The sequence below is a fragment of the Miscanthus floridulus genome, chromosome 8 (genome assembly GCF_019320115.1).
Source record: "Miscanthus floridulus cultivar M001 chromosome 8, ASM1932011v1, whole genome shotgun sequence".
Taxonomy (NCBI): Eukaryota; Viridiplantae; Streptophyta; class Magnoliopsida; order Poales; family Poaceae; genus Miscanthus; species Miscanthus floridulus.
The window spans coordinates 104,907,871-104,927,641 of NC_089587.1; the positions used below are offsets into that span (position 1 = coordinate 104,907,871).

General features: G+C 40.5%; 1 long non-coding RNA gene across 1 annotated transcript; it reads right to left on the reverse strand.

Annotated features, from left to right (window-relative positions):
* Window positions 1-6,261: 6,261 nt before the first annotated feature.
* LOC136473152 (uncharacterized) lies at window positions 6,262-19,771 on the reverse strand. Its single transcript, XR_010762527.1, has 3 exons — window positions 19,352-19,771; window positions 18,550-18,616; window positions 6,262-6,586 (listed from the first exon to the last, which is right to left on the reverse strand). It is a non-coding gene; the product is annotated as an uncharacterized lncRNA (long non-coding RNA).

The following is a 19,771-nucleotide window of genomic DNA, read 5'->3' on the forward strand; positions in this document are numbered from 1 at the left end:
TCAAGAATAGAAGAAGAAGCAGGAACAGTTGGGGAAGAAGGCAAAGTGTCTTCGCCAACATTTTTTGGAGGTGAAGACAAACTAGCCTCACCAACAACTTCACTAGAATGCAAATTGACCCCCAAATTCTAGAAATAGTCACAAAGCGAAGTCAACATTGGTGGAGTCAAACCACTAGAATGAAAAACTAAATTAATCATTCTCACCTCATCATCACGAGCCTATTGACTAAGAACCTCTTGACTGTCAACATCAAAACCCAAATCAACTTCATCTCCTGCAACCTTTTCTAAATCAAAAGAAGTTGAAACCTTCTTTTTCTTGCTAGTCTTCTTAGCAAGTTGACCACCAGCTCTCTTCTTCTTAGTAACATTTTCTATGCTCGTCTTTGCTGCACGAGTATAAGCTGGTGGAGGTCTTTCATCATATTTGATTTGGGCAATTTCAAAAATTATATTCAAACACTTATAATCTTTTCCAAGAATTTTGTCCATCAAATCTATCTCCAAAAATTTGCCCGGAATCTCAACTACCTTAACTTCAATAGCAGAAACAAAATCTTCATCTCTTGTATACTTCTTTAGGCGAAAAGCTTCTTTGTAAGGATAAATATAATCCTTCCCCCTCACAACTTTCTTATGAAAATGAACAAAACTCCAACCCTTCTTAAGTCGCCAAACATGAGCTGCAATATATTCTTTTCAAAGATCACGAGCACTTTGTAGATTAGCAGTCAACTTGTAAGCCTTCTCACAAATCTTTGAATTCTTTGTACTAGGAAATTCAGGCTTACAATAAAAAACATTCCTTCCCATCTTCGCAGCCAATGGATAGCGCTTCATAATCTTCCTTGACTCATCCTTTTCTTCAACCATTGGAACCGTATGGTAAAACCAATACCGATACCAATTTTCAACTCACTTATTCTTGAAATGCGGGAGAAATTTGTTTAGCACCTCGAGCAGGTTTAAAACTACAACAACCAAAGTATTTAATAATAGTTCTCCCATCCACAGTCTTATTCCTAAACTGAGTATGCATCTCATGAAGAGCACAAAAAGCCCTGATGTCCAAGTTTACATCTTGACACTTCACTGCCCAAATAAAAAGAGCAATCTTCGCTATTCCATTAGGAGTCAAATGATGCATTTCTATATTATATGCCTTCAAAAGTTCTTCAAGAAAGTATTGACAAGGCATATGAAGTCCAGCTAGAAATTGATCTCGAAAAACCACACATTCATAAGGTTTTGGATCAGGAATTACTTCATTTCTAGGCAAACGAACAGATGCCCTCTCCACCATCCAATCTAACTCTTTATCATCCAACAAAGTTTGTCCAAACTTCAAAGACATCGTATCATCACCAACCAACTTGGACTCAGACACAAAAACATCTGATAAATCTTCACCCAAGTCAGACTGATTAGATCCAACTAGAGAGTTTGCAGAAGCATTCTTCTCTTGATCACACATCTAGAAAATAAGAAACTTTTTCATCAAGATAAATAATAATAATAGCAACAAAAGAAAGAGAAAAAACAGAAACAAATGAATTTAAAACTAACCTTCAGTCAACAAAACTTTCAACCCTGAAAAGAAAATAGTCTTCAACAAAGAGTTTTGGCTCCGCAAATTTTTTTGGTTTCGCTTGAAAGAAAATTTCAGCAGCACCTCCCCGTCTTCGATAAAGTAGCAAAAACAGGGGAACGGACCGAAGTATATATAGGCGGCTTTGGATCAAACCTGACAGTTCAACTTCTGACGGTCAAATACGACCGTTGCAATTCAAAAGACCAACTGTTCATAGTCTAATGGCTAGAAATGGCCAACTCCAAAGTTCGAGACGACATTTTTTTGTCTTTGTTTTAAATCCAAACTTCACGGGATTCAGACCTTTGGAGTAGGCCTTTGCCCACGAGGGGCTGCTATTGGGGATTTAACTTCACCAAGAAAAATTAGCCCCTGAAACTTTGCAGTTGAAATTGTGATTTCTATAACAAAGTTTACTTGCAGGGAAAAGAAGTAAAGTGGAGGTGAAAATTTGACTTCGTCAGAAAGATTATGTCTTCGCTAAAGAGATCTCGTCTTCGCTGGTGAAAAGAAGAAAGCAAGATTAGGCGAAGACAAGAGTTTGACTTCGCGCTAACATTTCAGGAGAAGAAGAAAATCAAAGCAGAAATTGACTAAGTCTAGAAGATGAAGACATCAATAAAATTGATGTACAAAAGTTGAAGAATGAAGACTCAAAAGGGAAAAATACCACTTCACCCTTGTAGTTGGAAAGGGTTGTTACTATTTGAGTTGTGGGTTAAATAGTCATTTTATGCAAAGTATGAAGACTATAACCCCTATAAATACCCCCTCTTACATGTACAGTACGATCATGGAATGAATATAACTTTGTCTTGTGTTCAAACTTTGATGCTTGTGTAAATTCTTACCCAATAGCGGACGAATCACGAGGGAGCAAGGTGAATGGCGAGGACTACGGGGGAGAGGATTGATCTTTACTTTTGTGCTAGAGCGAGGAACGGGCAAGACGGATTGTAACACCCTAAAATTTGCTTCTCTTAAAATAGAGCTAAAATGATTTAATTATGCTCATAAAAACATGGGGAAATAATAAATTTTCATTAGATTAAAATTTATCTTAAGGTAAAAACGTGTTTGTTGCATTCATGTCGGTCGCACCTTGTGTTTCTTTGTACAAAATGTGTGTGTGTTTTAAATACGTTTAGGAGACGAATATCTATCTCTAGGAATTTTCCAGCTTCTTTCTGGAATTTAATTCCTACCTTCTTCACCTTAATCTTTATGTTCCAAGTTCCAACAATCTTTTCATGAGCTCCAAATACTTTATTTGGGTTCATCATGTTCCAAAGTATCACTGGGAATTTCCCTAAATTTTCGAAGGTCTCGGAGTATTTTCATGGCTTAAATATCAATTCTAGACTTTTCTAGAATTATTTTATTCATGAAATTAATTAATTCTAAAAATAAATAATATATCTCATTTTCCAACCAACTCTTAAAGCCCATGTTCAATAATCCTAATAAATCTCAAAGGCCCATGCATTCATTTACTAATGGGCTTTAATGATTATTTAGGTCCATTAGTAAATGTGGAGGGTGCAACATCAATTAGTACCATATTGCTAGTTGATGTAGATGTGAGGAGTTTTTCTCCCTATAAATATGTACCAACCCTTTGGGCAAAGCACACCAGAACTACCATTAGGGAAGCCCCTAGTTTGGAAAATCCCTCGTGTAGTAAATTAGATTTTTCTCCTCCTTCTCTCGCCGTTGCCGCCGCGCTGCCCGACGTCGTAGACCCACCATCGATTGCAAGAAGGCCCTAGGTGAGTTCGCCATCTTTTCTTATTCCCTGTGCTATCGGGTCATCAAACCATGGCCTGTAGGGCCCAAACCAAGCGCTCCGGGGAGCTTCTCGCCGCCGGTAATGGATTACCGCCACGCCGGTTTTCTTCTCCGAGCGATGACTCTCTCTACCCCTCCTTTCTAATTTGGGCCATCCAGATTCAATCCAACGGTCCAAGATCACCCGTACCCCTTCACTGGGTTTATTTGTAAAAGCACCCCTATAGTTTCGCATAATATAACCCATGGTCCATGGCGCACTTCCAAAATACGTTTTCCTATTCCGAAAGCGTAGTTTCTTTCTAGTAGATTCAGAATACGTTTTCTCTTTCAGAAAGCGTAAAATCCCTCTGTTAGATTCAAAATACGTTTTCTTCCTTTGAAAACGTAGTTTCTCCGGTTAGATTCAAAATATGCTTTCATCTATTTATAGTTTTGCCACTAGTTTTCTTTAGGCCATAACTTCTTCGTTTTAACTCCGTTTTGATTCATTCAAGTTGCGTTAGATTCATAATTGAGTAATCTACATGTTCATCCTACTATTAAATATATTTTCAACTTTTGAAATTTGAGGTTAGATTTAATCTATTATTTTATTAAAGGAAATCTTGTTTAATTCATAATTTTTTCATTATAGCTCCGATTAGAGTGCATTCCGTGTCTGTGTGTTCCTAGCGAGACATAGATTCGTTTTACAAATGTTTCATCTTGATTTTATGTTTGGTGTACTGTTCTAATTTAGATCTATTGTTTCCTTCGTGTATGATTGCATGGATGCTTGTGTGGTGCTTTATGATCATGTCTAGTTAGTGAGCTTTGCGTTGGTGATATAAAAGAAGTTGGTGATCCAGAAGAAGTCCTTTGGAGGTTACAATTCAATAGACGAAGGATTTGAGTTTAAGGCAAGTATAGAATGGGATCTTCCTTGTTGTCCTATACACCTTTAATCATTTAATTCATGCTGCATGTGTCTACCTTGACTACCACCAAGGATATCCTAGTCTTTTGTACTTGTACCTTGATACCTTTGGGTTATTGCATTGGGTAGCTTTGCTAGTGCTTAACTAAAGCCATGATCTTATAACTTGACTAATGGTATATGCAATAAATGTTTAAAAGATACTTTTTAGCAACATGGAATCTGGGGGCTAGAGTATTAGGCTATTTTTATGGTGCTCTAGATTCCTCTCCCTAAGGACTTATCTGTAAATGATCATCCGGGACTTACAGTACAGCTATGAAGGCTACATGGCTCTGGCTTCAGCTGAGTATGAGGACCTTTTCTAGCTTGTTAGTGGTTACCTTTATTGGCGTAAGAATGGCTTGATGAATCGGGTATAGTGTGGCCTCTGTCCCCTTGTGTATAGGCTACGCGTCATTGTGCCATCGAGAAGGGGGGCTCTACATCTATTTGCTGAGTGAATCTAATGGTCCTAACTTGTTAGACGAACCTTTGAAAGGCTTCATAGTGAACCCTACTGACCTTTCTTGGAAGTGGGTCAAGAGAATAGCTACCTCGGACGAAAGGGTAAATCATGACTCACCGTGAAAGTGTACAACCTCTGTAGAGTGTAAAACTGGTATATTAGCCGTGCTCACGGTCACGAGCGGCCTTGGAACATTTACGGAATAGATGATGAACACTAATGATACTGATGATGAAGATGCTCATTAATGGTTAACTGTTTATGTTATTCATTATTCATGTTTCCCTAATCATGTGTTGATATGGGCTTGTGAATAAACTTGTTGCCACCCAATTGCTAAAAGATGACTCATTAAAAGCTAATCGCAATTAAACCAGTGTTAACCTTTTGAGCCTCATGAACCTCATGTTATATTTGTTGAGTATGACATGTACTTACACTTGCTTTATTTTTTTCAATTATTTGGATAAAAATCCCGGATGGGTACCAGATTACTAGAGTTTGGAGAAATTAGGCTTGTCATCAACCAGTCAGTTGTCCCTATGGAATGTGGAGTCTTCACCTGAAGATCGGAGTTGTCTTTCCACTGTCTATACTCTGAGGTTGTATTCTTTATACTAATACACTATGTAATAAGCATTGTCTTATGATATTAGGCTTATTTGTAGCTATATGTGATATTTAAATTCCTGGGCTCACATATGGTGTGTATCTAGTTTTGCTCTTAAAATCGGGTGCTACATGGATCGATTGAATGGAGTCGGGATCTTTGCGCAAAGGAGCGAGGGAGCGCCAGGATCTTGTCGTGGTGAAGCGAGGGGACCGGGGGCACCGCGCGCGTGGGAGCGCCGGGTCACGCGGGGAGGCAAGGTGAAACGTGAAAGCCAGGTAAAGTTGCGCGAGGGGAGACAAGGTGAAAGCTGGGTGAACGATTCACTTGGGTAATTTTTATTTGTATAGATAGACTAGGTTGTGTGCCCGTACATTGCTATGGGACAACTAAACTTTTGTACTAAAAACACATGGATCGCATAATAAGATAACAATACTATAAAATTAAATACGGCCGTTAAAGTGACATTTAATTCAAAAAGCAAAGTTCGTGAAATTAACACAGAGCGCGGAGTTGCAGACTCACCAACTCTACTGGTTTATCTCAACTCTGATTTGTTTATGCCTACAGAAAAATAGAGCCTTGAGAGACCCGCTTGTGATTGTGAGACACTGAGATTGCATACAGACAGGCGTGCATAGTACTTGTGCATGATAATCTAACTTCCAAGAGCAGTAGCGGTGGTGGCTGTAACATAAAAGTAAAGGGATAATGAGTTAATAATGTTGCTTGTTCAAAAATGGCTTGCAAAATCTCAATGTTATATGTATACATCGGCACATCAGCAGGGCTCACAGAGTTGCAAAGACATGTCCCATTAAGTAACAATGTTTGGCCATGCATGATAACAATTCATGAACGAACAAAAAAAAATCAGAAGATCGATCAAACTATCATTTCAGTCTTGTCTAATCTATACTATAAGTAATCAGTACCAATTTTTTGGGTATAAATAGCAGCAGCCTAGTTTGAAGAGGACAAACTCAGGTCATGCACAGTACCATAAACAAACTTATGAAAACTATGGGGTATCTATGAAACAGTGCACGGCGACATCACCTAATCACCTGAATCGGATTGACTGCTTCAGAAATCACCGTGAGTGCTGGTCACCTAAGGCCAATGTCGTACAAGAGATGCAGCATGAGACAAAGAAGAGAAGAACCTGCATAGAACAGACATTGAAATCAGAATGCCAGTAACTATTTTCATCCTCCCTAGTGGATTTCTAGGTTGTACATTTTTTTTGAAACATATCATTTCATACAGAAGATTGCAAAAAAACGAACGCAACCTATTTATGATGTGGACTGTAAAGGTATCCCTAGTGATTTAACATTCCAAAATATCCTCATCAGCAGTCAAGTACCCAGCATATATGGTAGATCAGTTCTAAATTGCTCTTAGGTGCTGCCATGCAAAATCAGAGATTTATAAAGAGCTAAACTACGACCACTTATGACCAGTAAGCTAATCATATACATATCATATATTTCTAGAGATGTTAAGGATAGTAAACTACAGTGGCAGCAAGGTACCAACAAGGGTGAAAGATCTTAGTTTGTTTCAGCAATACTTGACTGAGCTCCATCTAGTTGGTTGTACAATGTGTGAGGAATTTCCTATTTTTTCTCATTTTAGGGTTGTAAGGTTCTAATGGCTAGAGGAGGTGAATAGCCTATTAAAAATTTCTACAACAACACTTAATAAACCGGTTAGACAATTATGAGGCGAAGCACGTGTTACGCTAGCCTACGAAAAATACAAGCCACCTACCACAATTCTAGTTTCTAACAAGCTCTCACAAGAATCAATATGTCACTACACTAAGTTAGTGCGCTCTCAAAGGCTAACTAAAGAGCCACACTAACCAAACTAACAAGTTCTCACAACTAGCTACACTAAAGAGCTTGATAACTAGTTTGCGGTAATGTAAAGAGAGAGCAAGATGGTTATACCGCCGAGTCGAGGAATGAACCAATCAATCACAAGAATCAATATCAATGAAGACAAATCACCTCGGAATCAAATGATGACATAATCATTTTTTATCGAGGTTCACTTGCTTGCCGGCAAGCTAGTCCTCGTTGTGGCGATTCATTCACTTGGAGGTTCACGCGCTAATTGGCATCACATGCCAAACCCTCAATAGGGTGCCGCACAACCAACACAAGATGAGGATCACACAAGCCACGAGCAATTCACTAGAGTACCTTTTGGCTCTCTGCTGGGGAAAGGTCAAGAACCCCTTACAATCACCACGATTGGAGCCAGAGACAATCACCAACCTCCATTCGACGATCCTTGCTGCTCCAAGCCATCTAGGTGGCGACAACCCACAAGAGTAACAAGCGAATCCCGCAGCAAAACACGAACACCAAGTGCCTCTAGATGCAAACACTCAAGCAATGCACTTGGATTAACTCCCAATCTCACAAGGATGATGAATCTATGATGGAGATGAGTGGGAGGGCTTTGGCTAAGCTCACAAGGTTGCTATGTCAATGCAAATGGCCAAGAGAGTGAGCTAGAGCTAGCCAAACGGTATTTATAGACACCCCCAAACAATAGAGTCATTGGCTCAATTATTGGGTTGGTTGTGCATTGATCGGACGCGCAGGTCGAGTGCACCGGACGCACAGGTCGTGTATACCGGACGTGACCGATGTGGCGACCGGACACGTCCGGTCGCTACCTGACCACCACGTGTCCAATTTAAAATGAAGTAGCCATTGCTGCTACCATATTCACTTGCAATCGGACACGCTGTTAGAAATGACCGAACGCTGAGCCACAGCGTCCGGTCGAGTCTAGAGAGCTCCCAGGGCCGACCGGACGTGTCCAGTCACTCCGGACTGGACGTAGGAGACGCAGCATTCAGTTGAGTCCAGAGAACACCCAGAGCCGCCCTGGGCCAACCAGACTCATCCGATCACTCCAGATCGGATGCTCCAAGTGTCTGATCAACTGTTATGCTGAACAGCGACACTCGCTGATTCACGGCGGACGCGTCCGGTGTGGCGACAGGACGCATCCGGTCGCTCTCTACAATTCAGTACCGAGCCGCATTACTTTGATCGGACGTGTCCAGTCTCCATACCAGATGCGTCCGGTGACTCTGTGACCAGCGCGACTAACTCCTTTTCAACTCTATCTTCTTCACCCTTGCTCAAATGTACCAACCACAAAGTGTATCACCTTGTGCACATGTGTTAGCATATTTTCACAAACATTTTCAAGGGTGTTAGCACTCCACTAGATCCTAAATGCATATGCAATGAGTTAGAACATCTAGTGGCACTTTGATAACCATATTTCGATACGAGTTTCACCCATCTTAATAGTACGGCTATCAAACCTAAATATGATCACACTCGCTAAGTGTCTTGATCCCCGAAATGAAATGGCTCCTACCACTTATACCTTTGCCTTGAGCCTTTCATTTTTCTCTTTCTTCTTTTCAAGTCCAAGCACTTGATCATCACCATGGCATCACCATCATCATGTCATGATCTTCATTTGCTTCACCACTTGGAATGTGCTACCTATCTCATGATCACTTGATAAACTAGGTTAGCACTTAGGGTTTCATCAATTTACCAAAACCAAATTAGAGCTTTCAATCTCCCCCTTTTTGGTAATTGATGACAACCCTTTCACAAAGATATGAATTGAAATTCAATTGAATCCATGTTGCTTGCCCAAGCATATTTACCTTGTGTAAAAGGATATGGACAAGTTTCATGAATCCCAAATGGTAGCAATTGCTCCCCCTACATATGTGCTAAGAGTTTGGATTATAGCTTGCACATATGATTAGATAGGAAATATAGGAGACAATGTCTACCAAATGATGCTAAGGTATAAAAGATGGACCTTTGAAGCGTGATACCAATTGGAGTGCACCAATATACCATCCTTAGCACCATTAGTAACTAGACATACACAAAGACTAAATATACCCCGTGAGATCAACATTAGAAGTAAGGGTCTAGTTTTCATAATGAGAGCATGAGTCTAGTTACTTAACCTATGCATGCTAGTTTTTCATTTCATCATTTTAAACCTACAACTAGCATACACCACACAAGCATGGATATTAAAATTTAAAAACTTGTGCCATGCAAGCAAACATATGAAATGCACCATACAAGTTCATGAGCTTGCTCCCCCTACTTGTGTGCTCAAAATTTTAATTGATCCCCTTCCTTTGTCATATCTCTCCCCCTATCACTTATATCTTTATTTCTTTCCCCTTTGTTGTCTTTTCACTTTCTTAGTACACTATTTCTATTTCTCCCCATAGCACTAATATCTTTGTTATCTTTGTTTTTCTCCCTCTTTGTCATCAATGACCATAAAGGTTCAAAATGTAGATAGGTTGAGATTATCAATGTCAATCAATGGGGTGAGGATCATTTTCCCAAATTTGGTTCAATCTAGAATTCTTGCCAAAGACATTTAACTCGGTTTGATCCAAGGACGCTTCTTCACACCTCCAAATAAGGGTTATCTTTATACCATGTTGAGTTAAATACTTAGAGCTCATTTTCTAGATCAAACACTAGGTTTACAAGCCCACAACCATGTCATATGCTACCACTAGACCAAATCAAGCATAGAAGCAATAGTGGTACCATATAATCATCAAATTCATTTGATTTTCATGAATGAGCCTATTTAATGTGAGAGATGACTAGATGCACTAAATATGTCCTTAGCAAGGATGTATGCCATGTCAATAACCTTTTATCTTGGATTGCTCAAAGGAGAGGCATGTCATATGAGTGAGGGGTGCATCAACACATATTTGAGAAATCCAATATGTTCAACTCATCCTTAGCTTGCAAAACCTTTTCTCATCCAATGACTTGGTGAATATATCGACAAGTTGGTCTTCGGTGCCCACACTCTCAATACAAATGTCCCCTTTTTGTTGGTGATCTCTAATGAAATGGTGGCGAACATCAATGTGCTTTGTTCTTGCACGTTGAACCGGATTGTTGGTTAGCTTGATTGCACTCTCATTGTCATATAGCAATGGCACTTTCTTGAACTTGATTCCAAAGTCATTCAAGGTGGCCTTCATCCAAAGTATTTGTGCACAACAACTACCGACGGATATGTATTTGGCTTTGGCGGTTGATAATGCAACACTATTTTGCTTCTTTGATGACCATGAAACAAGTGATCTTCCCAACAATTGACATGTGTCTGAGGTGCTCTTCCTTTCAACCTTACATCCCATATAATCTGAGTCAGAGTAACCAACTAGCTCAAACTTTGCTCCTTTGGGATACCACAAACCAACATTTTGTGTATGCTTCAAGTACTTCAATATTCTCTTTGTAGCCTTCAAATGACTTTCTCTTGGTGAGGCTTGAAATCTTGCACACATGCATACACTAAACATGACATTCGGCCTTGATGCGGTCACATAGAGTAGGCTTCCAATCATAGACCGATACAATTTTTGATCCACCATATTTCCACTTACATCACTATCCAAGTTGCCATTTGTTCCCATTAGTGTACTAATGGCTTTGCTATCACTCATGCTAAACTTCTTGATCATGTCCTTGATATACTTGCCTTGACTCACAAATGTACCATTCTTCAATTGCTTGATTTGAAGACCAAGGAAGTAACTTAACTCTCCAATCATGGACATCTCAAACTCATTAGCCATCATCTTTCCAAACATTTCACAAAAGTCTTGATTGGTTGATCCAAATATAATGTCATCAACATAGATTTGCAACACAAATAAATCTTTTCCAATCTTCTTGATGAAAAGAGTGGTGTCAATCTTGCCCATCATGAACCCTTTAGAGAGTAAGAAGTCCCTCAATCTCTCATACCATACTCTAGGTGCTTGCTTCAAGCCATACAATGCCTTCTTCAACTTGTACACATGGTTGGGCTTCTTGTCATCTTCAAAACCAGGAGGTTGCTCAACATATACTTATTCATTGATGTAACCATTGAGAAATGCACTCTTAACATCCATTTAATAGAGCTTGATGTTGTGGGCTCAAGCATAGGCTAGCAAGATTATAATTGCTTCCAATCTAGCAACTGGGGCATATGTTTCTCCAAAGTCAAGACCTTCAACTTGTGTATATCCTTGTGCTACCAATCTTGCTTTGTTCCTTACTACTATCCCATCTTGATCTTGATTGTTTCTAAAGACCCATTTGGTTTCAATCACATTGTGTCCCTTTGGTCTCTCTACTAATTTCCATACTTGATTTCTTGTGAAGTTATTCAATTCTTCATGCATAGCATTCACCCAATCAATATCCTTCAATGCTTCATCTATCTTCTTTGGTTCAATGGATGACACAAATGAGAAGTGCTCATAAAATAAAGACAATCTTGATCTTGTTTGTATACCTTTAGAAATATCTCCAATTATAATGTCCAATGGATGATCCCTTGCAATATTGGTTGGTTGGAGGATTGAAACTTGATTGCTTGAAATTGATTGATCATTGGGTTGAGATGATGTACTAGCCACTTGATCTTGTTCATTATCATGAGATCCACTTGTACTTGCTTGATTTGTATCATCTTGTACATTTGAGTTAGAGAGCACTTGCACTTGATCATCTTCATCATCATTCACTTGCCTAGGCCTCAATTCACCAACATCCATGTTCTTCATGACATTTGAAAGTTGAATGCCTCTAACATCTTCCAAGTTCTCATTCTCTTCTTGTGAACCCTTGGTTTCATCAAATTCAACATCATGAACTTCCTCAAGAGTACCACTATCCAAATTCCAAACTCTATATGCTTTGCTAGTAGTAGAAAATCCAAGTAGGAATCCTTCATCATATTTCTTGTCAAACTTGCTCAATCTAGTGCCTTTCTTCAAGATATAGCATTTGTAACCAAAGACCCAAAAATATGCAATGTTGGGCTTTCTACCATTCAAGAGCTCATATGGTGTCTTCTCTTTCAATGGGTGACAATATAGACGGTTGCTACAATAGCAAGCCGTATTGATAGCTTCGGCCCAAAAAGATTGACTCACATTGTATTCACTAAGCATAGACCTTGCCATATCAATGAGTGTTCTATCCTTCCTCTCAACAAGGCCATTTGATTGTGGAGTGTACTTGGTCGAGAATTGATGTCTAATTCCAAATTCATCACATAACTCATCAATTCTAGTGTTCTTGAACTCACTACCATTGTCACTTCTAACTCTCTTGATGGTTGTTTCAAATTCATTGTGAATGCCCTTGACAAATGATTTGAATGTTGCAAACACATCACTTTTGTCCACTAGAAAGAATACCCATGTATATCTAGTGTGATCATCCACTATTACCAAGCCATATTTGTTACCACCAATGCTAGTGTATTGTGTTGGCCCAAACAAATCCATGTGCAATAACTCAAATGCTTTACTAGTGCTCATTATGCTTTTCTTAGGATGGGTGTTTCCAACTTGTTTGCCGGCTTGACAAGAGCTACAAAGTTTATCTTTCTCAAACACTACATCTTTCAAGCCTCTAACCAAGTCATGCTTAACCAATCTATTCAATTGTTTCATTCCAACATGACCAAGCCTTCTATGCCATAACCAACCCATGCTAGACTTAGTGAACAAACATGTAGATAATTGAGCTTCACTAGTATTGAAATCAACCAAGTATAGATTCTCATATCTAAAGCCTTTGAAGATCAAGTTAGAGCCATCTACACTTATGATCTCTACATCATCTACTCTAAATATGCATTTGAATCCAAGATCACACAATTGAACCACGGATAGCAAATTAAAGTTCAAGCTCTCAACTAGCAACACATTGGATATGCTCATGTCATTGGATATTACAATCTTACCAAGCCCTTTGACTTTGCCTTTGCCATTGTCACCAAATGTGATACTATCATAACCATCATTGCCATTGGTATTGATTGAGTTGAACATTCTTACACCACCAGTTATGTGTTGAGTGCACCCACTATCAAGAACCCAATGCCTTCCTCCGGCTTTCTAATTGGCCTACAAAAGAAGATCAATTCTTTTTAGGTACCCAAACTTGCTTGGGTCCTTGAAGGTTAGTTACCAAGCTCTTTGGCACCCAAATGGCTTTCTTCTTTGAGCCCATCCATGGTTTACCAATGAACTTAGCCTTTACACTATTTGCACTCTTGGTAAGCATATAGAAAGAATCAAGCTTCATGGAGGATACATCAGCATTTGTGCTCTTGTTCTTGCACTCATGCTCTTTATGACCAACTTGCTTACAATTAGTGCAAAACCGACCATTGTTCTTCACAAAACTAGTCTTGTGAGGAGCAAAGGCCACCTTGCCTTTCTTGGGGGTATAGCCCAATCCCTCTTTGTAGAGAGAAGCTCTTTAGCTACCCAAGCACATAAGCAAGCGGTCCTCACCACCATAGGCCTTAGCCAAGGTGTGAGTGAGCTTATTGACCTCCTTCTTGAGGGTCTCATTCTCAACCATTAGTGAGGCATCACAAGTGAAACCATCACTACTAGATGAGGTGGAAGTAGAAGTGCTACAAGAAGGGTTAGTGGGAGCAACAATGATAAGCATAGATAATGATTCATCAATTAGGTCATAAGTTAAGCTTACATTACAAGTCTCAACATGCTTCTTCTTATTTTGTTCATTAAGCAAAGAAGAATGAGCTTTTTCAAGCTTCTTGTGATCCTTGCCAAGCTTCTTATGGGCTTCCTCTAGCCTCTCATGAGTTGCTTTAAGCTCATCAAAGGCTTGCTTAAGGGCTTTTTCTTCCTTATTCAATCTCTTGCATTCCATTCTCTTAATGTTAAAGTGTTATTTAGCATCTTCTAGCATGTCAAATAATTCATCTTTAGTGGGTTCATCATCATCACTATCACTATCATTTTCATTATCATGTTCCTCATCACTTCCATCATCACAAGTTTGTACCTTAGTGGCCTTAGCCATGAAGCATGATGGAGTGTCGAAGAGAGAAGGCTTCTCATTGATAGCAATGCTTGCAAGTGCCTTCTTCTTGGTGGTCTTGTCATTATCACTATCATCATCATCACTTGAGGAAGCATCACTATCCTAAGTGACCACATATGAACCACCTTTCTTCTTCTTCTTGAAGGTCATTTTGTCCTTCTTTTTGTTTTCCTTCTTGTCCTTCTTCTTGTTGTTCTTGTCATCATCTTTGTCACTATTGTATGGGCATAGAGCAACAAGATGATCTTTGCTTCCACAATTGAAGCACCTTCTTGACTCTTCCTTGTTTTTGGATGAAGATTTCTTCCTTCTATCATGATAGCCTTTCTTCACCATGAACTTGCCAAATCTCTTGACAAAGAGAGCCATCTTCTCATCATCATCATCATCCCATGAACAATCATCTTCACTTGATGTATCTTGCTTTACCTTGCCCTTGGATGATGTGGCCTTGAATGCCACACTCTTCATCTTGTCATCATTCTTCTCATCTTTCTTCTCCTTTTCTTCCTTCTCATCATCATCTCTATATGTGTCATCGGTCTTTATATCTCCCAATACTTGGTTTGGTGTCATGGTGTCCAAACCACTACTTACAAGAATAGTGACCAATGTGCCAAATCTTGAAGGTAAGCATCTCAAGAACTTATGGGAGAAGTCCTTGTCCTTCACCTCTTCTCCAAGTGCTTTGAGATCATTGACAAGCACTTGAAGCCTATGAAACATCTTTGGCACACTCTCATCCTCCTTCATCTTGAAGCTTGCAAACTTTTCCTTGAGAATGTATGCCTTTGCACCCTTTATGGCTTGAGTGCCCTCAAATGATTCCTCCAACTTCTTCCATGCCTCATGAGCTCTCTCAATGTTCTTGATTTACTCAAATGTTCTCTCATCCAAAGCATCATGGATGGCACTAAGAGCAATGTCATTATTTTGGTGATTCACTCACTTGGAGGTTCACGCGCTAATTGGCATCACACGCCAAACCCTCAATGTGGTGCCGCACAACCAACACAAGATGAGGATCACACAAGCCACGAGCAATCAACTAGAGTACCTTTTGGCTCTCCATCGGGGAAAGGTCAAGAACCCCTCACAATCACCATTATTGGAGCCGGAGACAATCACCACTCTCCGCTCGACGATCCTCGCTGCTCCAAGCCATCTAGGTGGCGGCAACCACCAAGAGTAACAAGCGAATCCCTCAGTGAAACACGAACACCAAGTGCCTCTAGATGCAAACACTCAAGCAATGCACTTGGATTCACTCCCAATCTCACAAGGATGATGAATCTATGATGAAGATGAGTGGGAGGGCTTTGGCTAAGCTCACAAGGTTGCTATGTCAATGCAAATGGATAAGAGAGTGAGCTAGAGACTGCCAAATGGTATTTATAGACACCCCAAACAATAGAGCCGTTGGCTCAATTATTGGCCTGGCTACGCATCAACCAGACGCGCAGGTCAAGTGCACCGGACACAAAGGTCGTGTATACTAGACGCGTCCGGTGTGGCGACCGGACGCATCCAGTCGCTACCTGACCGCCACGTGTCCAATTTAAAATGAAGTAGTCGTTGCTGCAACCATATTCACTTGCGATCGGACGCGCTGTTAGAAATGACCAGACACTGAGCCGCAGCGTCCGGTCGAGTCTAGAGAGCTCCCAGGGCCGACCAGACATGTCCAGTCACTCTAGACCGAACGCATGAGACGTAGCATCCAGTCGATTCCAGAGAGCTCCTAGAGCCGCCCTGGGCCAATCGGATGCATCTGGTCACTTCGGACCGGACGCTCCAAGCGTTCGATCAACTGTTACGCTGAACATCGACACTCGTCCGATCGCTCTTTGCAATTTAGTACCGAGCCACATTACTTTGACCGGATGCGTCCGGTCTCCATAACGGACGCTTCCGGTCACTCTGTGACCAGCGCGACTAACTCCTTTTCAACTCTATCTTCTTCACCTTTGCTCAAATGTGCCAACCACCAAGTGTATCACCTTGTGCACATGTGTTAGCATATTTTCACAAACATTTTCAAGGGTTTTAGCACTCCACTAGATCCTAAATGCATATGCAATGAGTTACAACATCTATTGGCACTTTGATAACCGTATTTCGATATGAGTTTCACCTCTCTTAATAGTACGGCTATCAAACCTAAATGTGATCACACTCGCTAAGTGTCTTGATCCCCGAAATGAAATGGCTCCTACCACTTATACCTTTGCCTTGAGCCTTTCATTTTTCTCTTTCTTCTTTTCAAGTCCAAGCACTTGATCATCACCATGGCATCACCATCATCATGTCATGATCTTCATTTGCTTTACCACTTGGAATGTGCTACCTATCTCATGATCACTTGATAAACTAGGTTAGCACTTAGGGTTTCATCAATTCACCAAAACCAAACTAGAGCTTTCAAGGGCTCTTTAGGTTCTTCACTTGATTACGCTGTATAAATTGCAGCCCTCGTGTCAACTACTTCTATTTCATTAATAGGAATTTTAGAACACATAGCCATGGTCAAAGCTAACTTAAACAGGAGCATGTGGGAGCAAGGTAACTACACCATAATCAAAGTCATTGCCGCATGTCTAAAAAATTTCTCCAACCCAGATTTGGTCCTACAAAAATATGAAACTGCAGATATCTTTAATCAAGTCTGCTACACATTAAGGTCTACATATATCTTTTATTTGCAAGGTACTGATTCAGTTCAGATTAAATAATGACTGTGTTTAGGTAAGAGGAATGAACAATTGAATGATTTGATTTGAGGAAAAAGTTCAGATAAGGTATTTGTGGTGAGCTCTGTGGACTGATGTTTTAGTCCTTTCTCTTTGACGAAGGTAGCATGTCTGCAGCAATACACATGTCAAAGTTGTCGGCAATGGAATGCAATAATGAATAACAAATTCTCAAGCATGGATATTCCCTACTCGACTTCCCTTCTTCCACCTGGATATTCTCGCTAAGAGACCTCCAGAGAAGAAGTTTGAATGGGTAAGTATAGACTATAGACTTCAGTATTCATTTGTGCTGGATAGCCAAACAGCCAAGAAGCATGGCAAATAGCCAGCTCGTGATGCATGGCAAATAGCCAAGAAGAAATTAAAAGAATTGTGACCTACTGCCAGCTAAAAGCTCTGTTAGAAAGTCTTGTCCTAGCACTGTAAGAAGAAAATAAAAGAATTGTGACCTAGCACTGTAAGAAAGTCTTGTCCTTATATCTAGCCCTCTTTATTGATGCAATAACAAGATTCAATTGCCAATTCCTGAACCTTGAACAGAAGGCAGGATAGAAAACAAACTTGAATTCTCGGTTCATGAACAGAAAAAATTGACGAACAAATCTTCTATTCAGTCCTATTCACTTTCCGACAACTGATTTATGTGTTGGTGATGGAGGTTATATTATCCTAAAAAATATGTGCAGGTGAAGGCTAGCTTATAGTTTGTAGAATTAGTATTTATATTTCAAGTACAGTTCTGTTTTGTTCATGAACATGTACATGCTTTGTTCTCGTCTTGTGTTTCATCAAGAAAAAAAAGATATGGATACTTAATCGTTCACCCAGCTGCTCATGCAACTTGTGGCATGGAAACTCTCAGGTATTCAGTTTTAGAATGACTGTGAAGGAGGCATTTTCTACAAGCTGACAAATGCTTACTGTCTGGTAGCAATTAGAGGGTTAGAGAACTTCTATAGGTTAGTGTTACCTATTCTGACAAATGCTTACAAGCTAACAAATGCTCCATCTTTTAGGTATTCAGTTTGAGAATGGCTGTGAAAGTCTAAAGTAGATCAAATGCAAACTCTAACAGTGTTATCTTTATGGATAAATGGGAAAAAACTGGCACCATCAGTTGGTAGCAGCAATTCAGAATAGGTGAACTCTGAATATCCAAGTTCTATATTGTCCAGCAAGTCAACTACTCCGATCTGGCATTATACCTAACAGGTTTCATGTAGTGGAGAGGGGAAACAAAAACCAAAAAAAATTCTCACCATATTCCTGCAGTATGATGAAATAGTATAGGGAAAGGTAGCAGCTGAGGTCATTCATGTTTGACCGCTATGCAGAGCCTTTGTATTGCTGTCGGATCATGGATACTATGGCACTCACAAGTCACAAACACCTGGACTTACCTTAAGCCAGCCTTCAGTGCTGCGGGCGACGTGTGCTGCACAATGGCGGCGAGCGACAGAGGTGTGCCTGCACAGACATAAGAGCATTGCATAATCTAGTATAAAGGACTTTCCGCTTAACAAGATTCAGGCCAAATTTACTGAAAATCGACAAAGCAATAAAGATATGGCATATTTAAATGCAATCATTCGCCAGCATCCTCTAGGCTACTGTAAATGCATTCTATGCTCAAAATTGCATCTCGTATGTACAACATTAATGAACACTTATATTCGATCATAGCCTTTTAAGCTTAAATGTGTTCCAGTATTGCTCTATTACTATTTGCTACCTAGTTAGCATTGTCCAAAGCCAGCAGTGAATCATCTCACTGTAACCATTTGTGCAGTAGGAGTGAAATCTCAAAGCCTAAAATGTGAGAACTGATCCACGCAATGGAATGTATACTCTTATTAATTAGCACAGGGTGAGAAAGAACTTATTTTAATAATATCTGACTATTATTTTTTGCCAAATAAATCACTGAATAATCAGTACTACTGTAAAGATGAGCAATTCCAGTCAATTCCCCCATGGATCTTTCGGGGGAAAAACAGAGGACTCGTAGTGCACTGGTCTAGCACAGATCAGCTAGTTTGGCTAGGCAAGATACTAGTCCTCCAACAGTTGTACTGAACTAAACCATTTAGAAAAACACAGCAGCATTTGAAAACTACAGCTTACCGGTGTGGGGAGATCGACTGGTTGTCAAGTGACTACATTGAAAAGAATGGATCAGAAATCCAATGCCAAGCGACTTACCGGCATGGGGAGATCAACCGGTTGTCTGCCATTCTTGCAGGAGGTGGTGTGGACTGTGGACTTGGGCGTGGCACACCCGTCGATGAAGAGGAGCAGGCGGACGTTAGGGAGGAACCGGCTGCGGTGTCTCCCTCGGCCGCGTTTGAGCGCGTCGAAGATAGCGTCAGCTGCGGTTGTCACTGAGGTACGCGACCTCGGTGTGGCGGTGTCCGGTGAAGACGAGGCACGGAGATGTTCGAAGGTTGAAGGAGCGGGGCTGCTCGTGGTCGCAGATCTGCAACGGGTGCTCGGTGGGGTTGGAACAGGGTAGGGGCGGGGTGAGGTGCTGGTGCAGGCGCAGATGATGGTTGCGAGGCAGCGGCGACACCTCCACATCTCGCTGGCCCAGCGCCGGAAGTGGGCAGAAGGCACCGGCGTGGG